At 36.3% G+C, this 14,060-nt stretch overlaps 1 pseudogene; it reads left to right on the forward strand.

The window, feature by feature from the left end:
• Positions 1-9,497: 9,497 nt before the first annotated feature.
• Positions 9,498-10,036, forward strand: LOC149215268 (mitochondrial import inner membrane translocase subunit TIM23-2 pseudogene; annotated as a pseudogene).
• The last annotated feature ends 4,024 nt before the right edge of the window (positions 10,037-14,060 follow it).

A 14,060-nucleotide genomic window follows, 5' to 3' on the forward strand; every position in this document is an offset into this window, starting at 1 on the left:
TACCCAAGACCCCATAGAGGGGGTTTACCTACACCCCTCAAACCCCCTTGTGACCCCCCTGCTATGCAATCAGTGTAACGAAGGTGGGGATCTGGCCCCCCTCTAACCCCCCGGTTAACTACGTGGGCTAGTCGTGGAAACAATATAACACAACCCAAGAAAAGGTATAAACTTTTACGATTTCAATATAGTACTAAGATTTTGGATGATATTCTTAGTAGTCAAAGGTCTCTTGCCATGAAATCTGGTCTTGGCTATCATGAAACTGTTAAAGGTGAATCTATCTCAAAAACTGAAGCAAGGTACTCTAGTGCAAAATTAGATATGGTCAACAATGAGATAGGAGGTCAACCCCATCAACAACAAAGGAAAGAAAGTCTTCAAAGAAAATAATTTACTCCTAACCATGGATGTGCCAGTCGATTCTTTCCTTTGATGAATAATGTTGAATGTTTTATATATCATAATTTTGGACATGTTGCAGCAAGATGCAGAAGTGGAATTGTTCAAGCTAATAACCGTCACAAAAAAAGATCATAAGATTCCAGATACTTTAAGGGATATTGTTTTTCTTGTAATAAGTTTGGTCACAAATCCATTAACTGATATAGAGGGAATATGAAACATGTAAGAGGTTATGATTGTAACAAGTTTGGTAGTATAGAAAAAGAATGCAAATTCTAGCCAACATCATCCCACTCCAAGGTATGGAAGAAGAAGGAAGTACAACCAGAAATATGTGACATAACTCAGTATGAAAAAAGAGCATACTTAGGAAGAACTAAAGGTATGAAATTTCAATGTTCTAATTCTCATACACAGTTATCATGAATACAAGTCATGTATATACATGAGTTAGAAGTTGCACAGTTGTGTATATGCTGGTTTGATGAAGAAGCAGTGGGACAAACTCAGAAAAATGATCAGATATGGTTCAGACAATTATCAATTATCTTTTCTATCTTGATGATTGATGACTAGAGTCTGTGAATGTTATTTGGAAGTGTTTTTGATCCTCATAAGTTGTTGATGACTTGATGTATAACTAGTTGATGATGATGCCTTGATGACTCTTATTGATACATGCAATGATCAGGTCTAATAGTGAACAATTGGCACAGGTTCAGGGGGAGAATATGCTATGCTTACATTGTTGGCATTATGTTTAGAAGTCGTTGGTACATAAAGCTTCTTATCAATGGTGATGCTTATGTTGTTAAGTGTTTAAATGATACATCATGCTATGCTACAGTCATGGGTTTCCTATGATGAAACCTCAGATGATAATTATATTTCTTGAGCCACATAGTTGTTATTTAGATCAGATTTATGGATGATTGTGGATGACTCTTTTGATGATGCGTATAGTACATATGTTATGTTGCTTACATGTTGATCTTCATAAAGTCAAGGAGAAGAATAAAGTTTGAGTACAAAACTTCATTATTTGACGATGATAAGTGTCACTCATTTATTTTATGTTGTTGTCATCATGCCTTCAAAGATGCATAAAGTTCATATGGTGCAGGATTCCTATAGTTCTTGGCTCTCACATGGAATAATAGTTGAGGATTGCAGTTGTTGATGGTATCAAGAAATCTTGACAAACGAATATGAGCTCATGGCTTTCTAGATACATATTTCTATCTCTTTGATGGATACACATTATGCTAGATACATGGATGATTACTTAAGTTGCATATTGATAAATATTGTTGGCTGACCAAGAGAATGATGTTATTACAGGTCTCAGGAAGACATAGCTATTTGAAGACATGGATATTCAGAGACATGGCTTACTTAGTCACATAATGATGACTTCTTAATTTATGATGATAGGTTTGATATTCACATATTTTGATTATCATGGTTGATGCTTATCATATGTGGGATGTTCCCTACTGATGATACATGGTTGATATATTGAGGGTTCCTATGGAAATATCATGAAGTTCTTGATGATGACATTATGATCATAGATGATGACTATGGTGTTTTCACATACATATGATATGATGTGAATGATTTTGTGTTACTGCTCGGAGATATGACATATGCTTATTTGATTCATGGAAGGTTATGATAAGGCTCTTTCTACTAAGGGAACGAAGTAAGTTGATCTTGATAAGATCAAGGAGATGAGTTGATGTGGCATACTTTGTCACAGGTTGATGATATTTACACTGCCATACCTTGGGAATTGATGATGGACATGTGCAGGTTGCTGGTCTGGATGTTGCTGAAAAATGCTTATGGTGTAGATCATATATGGTGTATGATAGTTGTTGATGACTATCATGGTTTTGTTTAGATCTTTGGTCTTTGCTATAAATTTCGTGTATATCTTTCGATGTAAAGGTCATATAAAGGCCCATGATGTAATAATATGTCTATCTCTGTCATTGTCTTTTTATGAGTCCTGTTTGGTCATATGATGTAATTTGTACCCCTACTATGCATGGGAAGGATGATGTAATAATTGCTATATTTCAATCATGTATAAACAATTGGTATATCCCCACTTGGTTGGGTATATGAGTCAAATTTGGTATATCCCCACTTGGTGGGGAGATTGATGTATGATTCATTAATGATAGGAGGGTCATACTCACATAGTTGAGTTATAAAGTCACGTTTGGAAAATATTTTTGCAGATTCGACATGTGATTAAGGGGAGCATGGATGGTATAGTGCAACTCAGCATGTACGAAGGGGAATTTTAATCAAATAATTCAGCATGTGCCTAGGGGGAGCATGATTGATGTTCATATTCAACTGTTCAGATATGAAAGTCTTCATTTTGGTTAGCCCTTTTCCCTTGATATCAAAGGGGGAGAATATCTTGGTCATCCATTTTCCCTTGATGTCAAAGGGGGAGAGTATTTTGGTGTTACTTGTTATCTCTAACAATTTCTACAACTTTTAGTAATGGACACCAACATGGTTGCCATCAAATCCAATGGGGGAGATTTTTGGCATTCTGATGCATGTGTTGTAATTGATGGAAACCCACTTGTAGCAGAAAAACTCTCTTGTATATGGTAACTAGATGAATCTACATATCTAGAAGAATCTACATGAGATATATTAGATGTGACACAGAATGCATGGAAGTTGTGTTTACATAAGTGAAAAAATGGAAGGCAGTTCAAAGGAATCATTTTAGAAGTTATGGCAAATATCAGTGTAACAGGTCTATTAAGAGGTAATAGGAAATTGGTACAGAAGAATAGGAAAATGGAACCGAAGTCTACGGATCATAGTGAAGAAGTTGAAGGAAAAGGATGGTGTAAAGTAGTTTAAGATGTATACGTAGGCTGACTTAGTCAAAACAACATATACACGTTGGTTCACATAACAAAAGGAGCGTATATGTATACACACACTTTTATAAGAAGAAAAGCGTGTATATGTGGGACAATTAAGGAGATTCAAGATTAAACAATACCAACGGTCAATACCATGGTATTAGCGCATGGTATTGAGTGTAGTAATGACTATTTGATATCGTCCAAGAATAGAACAGGTTCGAAGTGGTTTTCCTCCTAGGTATTGAGAAAGACCTAAAACTATATAAGTAGAAGAAGATCAAAGGGATATAGGGATAGGTAATGAATATATTATAAAGTGTTAGATCAAAACAAAATATGCATGTTATGAGTTTCTGATGCTTTTCTTGATCTCAACTAAGTATGCACTTGAGTGTTTGATGATGGATGAGATCTAATGATGGATCGGGAGCATAATGTGATTTGATAATGGATAGGCTAGATTTGATTTTGTAATGCACATCTTATCCTTTATATGTGATGATCTAGGTATGTCTGAAGTTTGAAATTACAACAAAGTTATAAGTAATTATTTGTGGATCTATATGATGGTTCTCTTTGGTGAAGGTGCATATACATGCTGGTTCGGCTCTTCCAAGTAGCGCATGCAAAAGAAGAGCTTGATGTTCAAGAATGACTGATCTATCAAATCAATGCTGATGTTTTCTATTGTTTGTCAATGATGACTTCTTAGATATGAAAGTAGAACTGAATGTATAAGGAAAATGAGTCTGATTGATTGATTGATTGAGAAAGAAGGGTGATCCTTGTTGCTATCAGTTTAGAACTCTGTAATATAGCAATAGATATTCATAATGCCACTGAATCAGATAGTTTGTTGTTTAGAGACTTTATGATTCAATATCTTTAGAGGTATACATAGTTTGGGCTAAATTAGGCAGCATATACACGCAGGTTGGCTTCATTGAAGGAGCGTATACATTCTGACACATGACTTTTGAGGTTACATTTGATTCTAGTTGTTGATGCAGTGTTTTGGGATGATATTTGTATATCGATTACAATGATTTGTCTATTCTAGTTGATTGGTTGAATTTGATTAAGTTTGAATGAATGGTTGATTTAGTTGTGTCAGAGGTTCTATCATTATTTGATTCAGTATGTGATAGGTTTCATGGATTGATTGATTCAAAGATTGATGATTGGGTTTCAATTATGTCAGAGATTGATGATTGAGTTTCAATGATTGGTTGATGCATATGTATTTGATGGATGTATTGAAGTAGTGATTGATTTTGAGCTTCAATGTTACTGATGGGTCCAATATGAAAATTTGAAGAAACGTGGCCTACATACTATGCTTTTGTGTACGGTGAGTATCCAGTTTGAAAATTAATGAAACATGGTCCTTGGAGGATATTGAGGGTTGGATCCTTCAATGAGGAAGTTGAAGCTTCCTACTAGTAGTGGTTGGTGATTTGATGAGGGTGTTGGAGCTCCCTTCTAGTAGCAGCTGGATGATAAGTGAAGGTTGTAGCCTTTTGTATGCTGTCGCCTACCTACTAGTAAACATATTGGCTAATACAAGAGCTAGGGGGTTGTAGCTCCCTTCTAGTAGAAGCTGGAGAATGAGATAAGGTTGTAGCCATATGCAGGTGGGTGCCTATGTACTGGTGTGAGTCTACACCAGTACAAGATTGTAAACAGACTATTCTTTATATTAAAAGAAGATGAAGACAATAATGGTAGGTCGTTTTTTCTCCCACATTGGGTTTCCACCTTAAATCTTGGTTTTCATGTGTCTTGCTTATGTGTGATGGTTTATTCTATTATTACTGCACATGGTTACTATGTAATTCTTAATAAAATACTTATTCACTGATTAAAGATCAACATATAATGAATTGACTGATCATAAGTTCATTGGATATGCGTTGGTTGCCTTAAGAACAGTTCTGTACACACACAAGTTCCCTTCACTAAAGTAGCGTATATAAATATTATTCTGGAAATGAAAAAAAAGTTATTGATTTGTAAATACTAATTCACACCCCTCCCCCTCCCGTCTCAGTATTATTGCCAACAGTAGTGTTAAAAAAGGACAAGAATGAATGACTGCTTTCAAAGGATAACTTGAACAAATTTTCTTGTAAGTTTCATTTTGATGGTGTAAGAGTTTGTATCAAATTGTCTTGCCCTCTTTGTTTGTATTTTATCCCATTTTTCTCAACATGTGTCAACTCAGACTCTAAATGCTAAAGATGTTAGACAACTGCATAACTAGAAACGTAGCAATCCCAAGTTGTTATATAGTGAACATTTTACGTATAGAATGCATGGTAAACAAACATGGTTGACAGTCTAATGAACTAAATATACGAATGACTAATATTTAAGCGCACCCACTATGGACAAAGGATCCAAGCTACAATTCTTGATGGTAATGCATTCTTTATGCATTGTAAACAATTTAAAATATTGATGGAACAAGCTTCAAATATTACTATACCTCCTATTTTCCAATGCTTTGGAAATCTCCCATCCATTGGAGAGTAGTTTGGAGGAGAGAAACAAAGGCATTGGGAAAGATCTTTGAAATTCCTCAAATTATCCCCAACACATACATCCTTCCATAAGATCCACTACGATATGCTTAGATTTTGTTCATAGTTTTCATCACCACCACTAGACATCCTATTACTTATTCCTCCTCACATTTCAAAAGCTACAATAGGCCCTCCATGGACATCAAGTGTGCCAAATTGCAAACCCTCCCCCTCACTTTCTCCATCCCACTCTCTCCACATCTAACCAAAAATAAATTATTCCTACAATCGATGATTACCCAACAACCCAAATGGTGTATTAAGCCATTGCAGATTGAGAAACACAAGGGCTCAGATGGAGTATTAGTTCCTACAAAATTTACTCTTGAGACAAGCTAAGGGATTTCACAAGGTAAGATTTGGGAAGCACAAGGCTACAGGGCCCCTGCTTTGCAATCAGAAATGACAAAAAACCTGTCCTTGAAGAGGATAACTCGGAAGGTAAAAGTGAGTATAACTCTCATGGATCAGAAGATGTTGGTGAATAGGTTCACCTCACAGATAGTGATTGGCGAGGCTTTCAAGAAAAACTTGTGGTAGCAGAGCAAGTTCATCAGAGTGGAAATTGTGAGTCAAGAAGTGGGAAAGAATCCTTAATAGAATTAGGTCTTAAGTGGGCTCATCCAATTCATGCCCCTGAATTGGGTTGTCTACTTTTTGCAACTAAAAGGCTCGATGGAATATGAAGTTTTGAGAGAAAAATAGTTTTTATTCTTAAAGATAGATATAATGACCCCTTAAAGGGTAAATTTGGGGTCATCCCTAATTTTCCTTTGCAAAGGCATATCGGAGACAGGAAGCCTACTAATCTAGATTTAGCTACAATATTTGCATATTGTCCACTCCATTTTGGTGGGTTTCTTGAAGCAAGTATGTTCCTATTAACTACAGGTGAAAATTGTGTTACATATTTGGATGAATTTGTTCTCAGATTGTGGTATGGTGCTACAAACAATTTACACTCTACAATAGAACTTGTGACGAATGAAGTGCTTCAACGCGAAAATTTTAGGTTCTTTCTTGGATATGCGGGCTAGGAATTCAATCAGTTGAAGGAGAGTTATCCTTGGATCACTGGTATGTAGCAAGCTTGCAACCCCAATCTAATCACTTCTACCTCTGCTTCAACTCCTGGCTTGTGGGAGGAAATTTTGCAGCTTATGGGAGGTTGATATGCTGAACTTAGTAGAAATCAAAAGGAAAACAATCTATAATTTATATTAGTTTTCACGCAAATAGTATATGGTTATGTACATTAGAAGTTTCCATTATGGGATAACTGATCCATTTCACTTTCCTTTTAAAAAAGGATTGATAGAATGTAAAATTACTTGAGTAGAATGGATGTTGAATACTTACAAATGAGCCAAGGCTATCATAAAATATCAGTCTGAGATGAATCTCATTTGTAACTATTCGATATACATTTGTAAGTTAACGCTATGGCTGACATAAGATGAAGAATCAATATGACATGGTTCAACATTTTTGAAAAAAACTTTGAAGATTACACTTTGTGCATAATATGTATGTCTCTATCAATCCTTGGAGTGAAAATATTTTTATTGAGGAACAGAAGAGACTACTTGATAGAAGAGTCTGGGTAATAATTAATGATAAGAAATAACAAAAGGAACAAGAGAAAAAACACCAAAATCTAATCATGAGATGATTGGATGTGTGACTGGATTCTCTTCTATTTCTAATTTATTCAAAATATAACATCAATGTTGATTCGTGAGTTTCTAACCATTAACAATGCCTATTTATGAAGAGATGAGCTCATCTTCTAAAATAAGTAAGCTGAAATAACCAAGTTGCAGGTATATGATACCAACCATAGGATCCATTTTCACCTCGTCATCTTCGATGCTTTGGTGCTTTTGTGTCTATGTGGCCGATGTAGATGCAACTGCAACCTGCATTTAGAATGAAATTAGTGAGAAATTAAACCCTTGAATTCATAAAGAGACTATTAAGACCCATAAAATCCAATTAAAGAAGTCTACTTCACCCTGGAAAGTTACATAAAGTACTATAGATTAATATCAACATTTTTTTAAAAGAGGGAGGTTCCATTAAACTTTAAAAACATTGCGAGTGACTAAATACCTTCTTGCCCAAAGGTTGAAAAGACAAGCCTTTCTCTCCTCTCCTTGAACTTAGAAAACACTGTAAGTTGTTCTCTATGGATAAGGCTAGCCAAAGAGGTTTTTCCAAGCCAATAATCATGGCATAAGGTCTAATAGCTTCGATTTCCGGTGACTATAGGTCTATTGACTACTTTTCCAAGTAAGTCATTGAACCCCAAGCTTGTATTAAACCCGAAGCTCCGCTTGAACACCAATAGTACCCACACCCATACTTTTCCTTTCTACATTCTCCCTTCTCCTTTCTTCCTTCCCCTTTCTTCCCTAGATGTGCCCTCCCCTTATTACGACGACTCTTCCAGTGCTAACAGGTCCCATCCTTCTTATGAATCCTCCATCTTTGACATCTCTCATATATTTTTTGACTAAAGAATATATATTCTTTATTATTTTTTCCATTAAGTTGAAGTAGGTTCCTTTTACAATCTAGGTGTGCCATCATAAAAAAATTCAAATCTGAGAATATATTGAAGTTCACATTATATACGTTATTTATCCCAATTGGCTTATCAACTTATAAAAATAGGTGATCATAAGTCAAATCATGGTTACCAAAAGATCTAAGAGGAGATCCTTTTGGAATATATCCTCTCTTGATTGGTTCTCCAAAAAAAGAAAATAAGGCGTTAATACTGGGCATTATTTCCTTAATTGATTAGCAAATGATGGGTCTGCAGAATTTGTTCCATTCTTGGGCCTTTATTCGCTTTCTTTGTCATGATTTATTTTTCATTTATAGAAGGTGCAGGTCACAGGATTGACCTAGAGGAAACACTAGTGGTAGGCGTACCCTGGCAGAATCGGTAATCAAATAATTGATCATTCGGAAAATGGAGGAAGAAGCCACAAAGGAAGGTGACATGAAAGGCATATCAGACCATAAACAAGGAAGGTTGGGAAGGTAGCAGGATCGTGAAAGGAAGGTATAGTCTAATGTTGAACGACTAGAAAGTTATGGTTATGTGTTTTATAGGGAAGGGTAAGGGAGGTTTGTAGTTAAAGAAGGTTCAATATAGGGTATGAAAACTAATTACACCATGTAAACAATCTTCCTACTTATATGAACTGATTCTAAAACTGACCTGTAAAGTAGTGAGAATAGAAAGAGAGTATATAGACTCACTTTTTGCATTTCTTCCATTCAAATGGGTCACAGTGGAAGACACCTTGAAACCACCTTCTCACGCTCTCTTTGATAGAAATTCATTCAATAAATCCCTCCCTTTTACCTATTCCTAGGGCTCTTTCTCTCTAGATGGAAGACTTGCTCGGGTGAGGAATGCTAATAGGTAGCTCTCTCTCTCTTACATGCTCATAAGACAAAGCTGGATTTATATCTGGGAATTTAAATACTAAAAGGTGGCCTATCCCATCCAACCATCCATTGATCATCCATCCAAGCATTGATTGAAGCATTGATTGAGTGATTGATGAGTCTTAACTAACTGTATAATCCCTACAGAGATCTGCACGGTGTCATTTATTACAGGCCAATTCAGAATATATAGCAGATCCCTACTTCATCCTAATTATTATTTCAAGAAGAGGCCACTATGCAGAGAAGGTCTTCAGGTAAAAATATCACCTATTACACGGGCTACAGGTATCTGCTCAGTGTCGTCCCTAGTGCCAGCGTTGGCCTAGTCAAGGGCTTGAAGGCGTGGGAAATTCCTTGAAGCTCAGGGTTAGCAGGGTCTTTAACGCCTCTAGCCACATAGGAATGAAGTTTTGCAACAGACTAGGTATCATAAGGCTCCTCTATGCCGGATTGCAGAGCGGGACTAAGATTTCCAAGGCTACCGACTATATGTTCAACAACATTTGCCTTGGGCTTGGCACTAGAGCGATTTTTAAGGTTGCCGCTGGTCCAAGGTTGGTTGCCTTCGCCGGTGCAATCAGGGGACTTGTTGTCGGAGCTCTCATCACAGGAAAGATGAATCTTGAGAGATACGTGCCCATTTCACCATGCTCTCTTTTATTTTATGGATAAATTTCATGTCTCCTTGCTCCACAACAACGAGAACCAGGAATAACACATGCTACAACTATTTTCCTTTTAAAGAATTTTTTGCTTCTTAAAAAGGAATGCAGTTTCTCCACACTACACAAGCAATATTGTTGGTATTCCAGTAAGACATTGACTATGTCAGAAGAGAGGGAAAATAAATTTGAATGAAAAAATCATTCCTAATATTATATTATTAGTTTGGTAAATTTCTAAGTCATTCTTAATATTATTTTATTAGTTTCATAATTTTTTAGATTTTTAAATTATTGGTACATATTTCAATTAAAATATCATTTTCAATATTACTTTATTAGTTTTTTAATTTTTTAAGCTTTTAATTTACTAAGAGAAATTTAGCTCCTCCACTTTTAATTGTGGCTATAGGCTCTCTATCCTTTATGGTAGAGATGTTGTCATGTATAGTTAAAAGTATAATGTCTAGTTAAACATTTTTACTCAGTTAAAATAAACAAAATGAAATATAAATATAAATAAAAGTCTAGCATAATGGAGATGTTGTAATGTTTTATTAAAGATTTTGACCCAACAAAAGTAAAATTAAATTAAATTTATAATTAATAATTAAACTACCCTATATCCATCTTAACACCAGACCTACCAAGCACCTAGAGGGATCAAATACCTTGAGATAAAAATATCTTTTAGAGTGAAAAGAAATGTGATCCCGCCAAGTGCTTGGTAGATATGTAATTGAGATGGATCTAGGCTGGTATAAAACTATGTTATGAAATGTGATCCCGCCAAGTGCTTGGTAGATATGTAATTGAGATGGATCTAGGATGGTATAAAACTATGTTTTGATTATTTGAAAGAGAGAGAGAGAGAGGTTTCATGATGTTAAACTTTTTATTTTATTTTAAAACATTCCTATATAACTATAAAAATTTAATCTTGCATAACATTGATAGACTTTGCTAGTTAGGCATAACTAACTATGCTTAACCAACATGTTTTAATTGAACCCAAGGTAAGCACCTTAACTTATAAAAAAATATTGAAATATCCATTTAGTGGTAAGTAATGCTACATCATCACCACCCAACCATCGACAACGTTCTACCACCTCCTTTAAGCCAAGCACGCTTGGACAGCTAACCACCCAGCATAGAATTATGTTATCTCCATCAAGGCCAACCCGTTGTAGTCCTCAACAATCATGTACCTAATGGAAACAAGATTCCACTTAGTCTTCACTAATCAATGATGTTGCCTTTCCATGACTAACACATTATTCAACACATTGCAAATTTACATCATCCTCACCCTAGCTTGTGAAACAATGCTTTGTAAATGATCAACCCTTGTTAGGGGGGTCTCCTAGTCCACACCAAACTAGTACACCATCCTAATTGTCTCATGAGACAACCTAAGTCACTCACAAAGTATACTAAATAGATAAACTCATCGTCCAATCTTAGTCTTGTTTAACTGACATGCCATCGATTGTGCCATTGCTAATGCATTCTCCCCCCCACTTTAATTGTTAGCATCTTCATCAAAATGGATCCATTGGCTTCTCTAATGGATGGGGCATTGGTGGTGAAGAGACACTTTATAATTTTTGCATTTAAACATGGTGTTGATACCATTTGTCATGAGGGTAAACTTTTCAATCCAGTTAAGCATCTAATACCACTCAAGAAGCCTAATTTTTTTTATCAAAATGACATGACATTATTATTTGTGCATGACCATCAACCTCTTGTATCACTCGAACTATGCCTAGCCAACATGTCCTAACCAAACCCAATTTAAGCACCTTAAACTATAGGAAATGGTGTAGTGCCTGGTTCATTATAGGCGATGTTGTGTCATCACCACCCACACATAAAAAACCTTTCACTACCTCCCTCGGGCCAACACACTTGAATAACTAACCACCTAGTGTAAGACTAGGTTGTCTCCATCTAGACCAACTTCTTATCATTATCTAAATGTCATGTACTTAGTGGCAACAAGATTCCACTTACCTTCAATACACTCATCAATGTTGTTGTCTTGCCATGGCTAGCATACTATCAAACATATTTTTAGATTGTGTTATCCTTTGGTGAATTTCTTCTACAACACTTCATTGATCATCCATCCTTGTTAGGCTAGACATCCTTCATCCTCCTATTCCACACCAAACTATTACATCATCCTAAATGTCTCAAGGATCACTGTGATTCAGTCATGAGGGTTATGAAACATATAAACTAGGCATGCACCATTTATAATGTTTTCTTAGCATGTTATATATAATATTGTTTCTAATTGAACTTCGAGGAAGGTCCTTACATTATTTGTAACTTGAATTGTTAACATCCTCATCAATACAACCCCATCAACTTTGCCAATGAAATGGGTGTTGATAGTGAAGAACAATTCCACAATTTTGCATTCAAACATTGATTTAATACCATTTGTCATGGGGCTAGAGTTTTTATTGCACTTGAGTTTCCAATACTATTCAAGAAGCATGCTCAACAAGCATCTTCAACATGACCTTACTAGTTGAGCATGATCATCAACCACTTGTATCACATGTATTGCACTTAACTTCCATGTCCTAAACAAAACTAGGCTAGGTACCTCAAACTCTATGAAATGTTGTAGTTCTCATCTCACTCTAGGTACCTCAAACATGAAGTAATCTTAAAACAACCACATAGATACTCTTTAGGTGATATTTATATTTCAACTTGGATATGGAAGCCATGGCATGTTATTCTACATAAAGAGCCACAAGAATTGTTAGTATGTGTGGAATTCTAATAATAATGTTGCACATTCTAAGAATGTGAATGTGCTATTAGAATTTTTGCATATTTTTGTAATGCATGTATCTGTAGAATTATTCATAGAATAATATGGATTTAGATTAATCTAGATTTATATTAATTGACCAAGTTTAAATCAACATACTTTGAATTTAGGGAATGGCCTTGTTGACAAGCTAGAAAATGATGGTACAATGGGAAACCTTCATTTACTGTCACTTGCCTGGAAAGACCTAGAGAATGGTTTGCTACATCAGCAATGCAAGACCATTAATGAAAAGGAGAAACAACATAAAGAGTTCCAACTATTCTGAGATCTCCCATCTCAATCATAATGAAAGCAGTCGCTTAGCTAGAGGTGGTACAAAATGAAACATTTCTTGAGTTGTAATCCCAATCCCAGCCTCGCCGCTAGCGCAAATAGAAGTTATGTGTTCCCTCCTGGGTGCCATCTATACATCACTTCATCCATATTTGGTATATCCTCCCTCATTAACCTTTTGTACCTCCCTCGATGCATATTAATTCCCTGCCTCAGGCCATCCCTCCCCTCTATGCCCTCACATCCCTATGTATACCCCCTCCCCCTTGTTCCTCCTCGTCACCTTGCATGTTCCTGTGTCTTGTTTCTCCCACCCCGCTTTACAGTCCGGCCTATTGATTCCCTCTCCCCCCATCATGGCACCCAGGAGTGGTTATAGCCTGACTCCTTGACGTGGTAGTGGTCACGGCTATGACCCCTCCTGCTAGTGCAACCTGAGTAATCTTCCCACCACCAGAGTCAAATCATCGGCCAGGAGAGCTTATCTGACCTATATCATCGATGTTAATCTTAAGATGCAGGAAACGATCTCTAACCTAGAAGTTCATGTGAGGGTCCTAAGGTGCAGGGTGTCTTCAAAAGAGGTGGCTAAAAAATTTTAGTGGATCCCCGACACGGGTCTTACCAAGACAAGTGAAAATTTGTATAGTCATGCAATTGACCTCTCTTGGAAATTTAAAATGGTTTTTGGCCTTGCAATGTAGGAGCAGGCGAAAATGTCCAAGGTTGTGTGGGATAAAATTGATATGCTAATGGAAAAGTTTGTGGTCTATGTTGAATCTATGCACCACTTTCACTTTGTAACCAGGGACTCTCTGCATTACACCATGTTCAAGAACCATGCTGTCACGAGTGGTCGCTCACCCAGTGAAGGATCTCCCAATGTCAAGAAGTAGGTTGC

Source organism: Pinus tabuliformis, chromosome 1_1 (genome assembly GCF_031772625.1).
Source record: "Pinus tabuliformis cultivar Carrire ecotype Pingquan chromosome 1_1, CPIR1, whole genome shotgun sequence".
NCBI lineage: Eukaryota > Viridiplantae > Streptophyta > Pinopsida > Pinales > Pinaceae > Pinus > Pinus tabuliformis.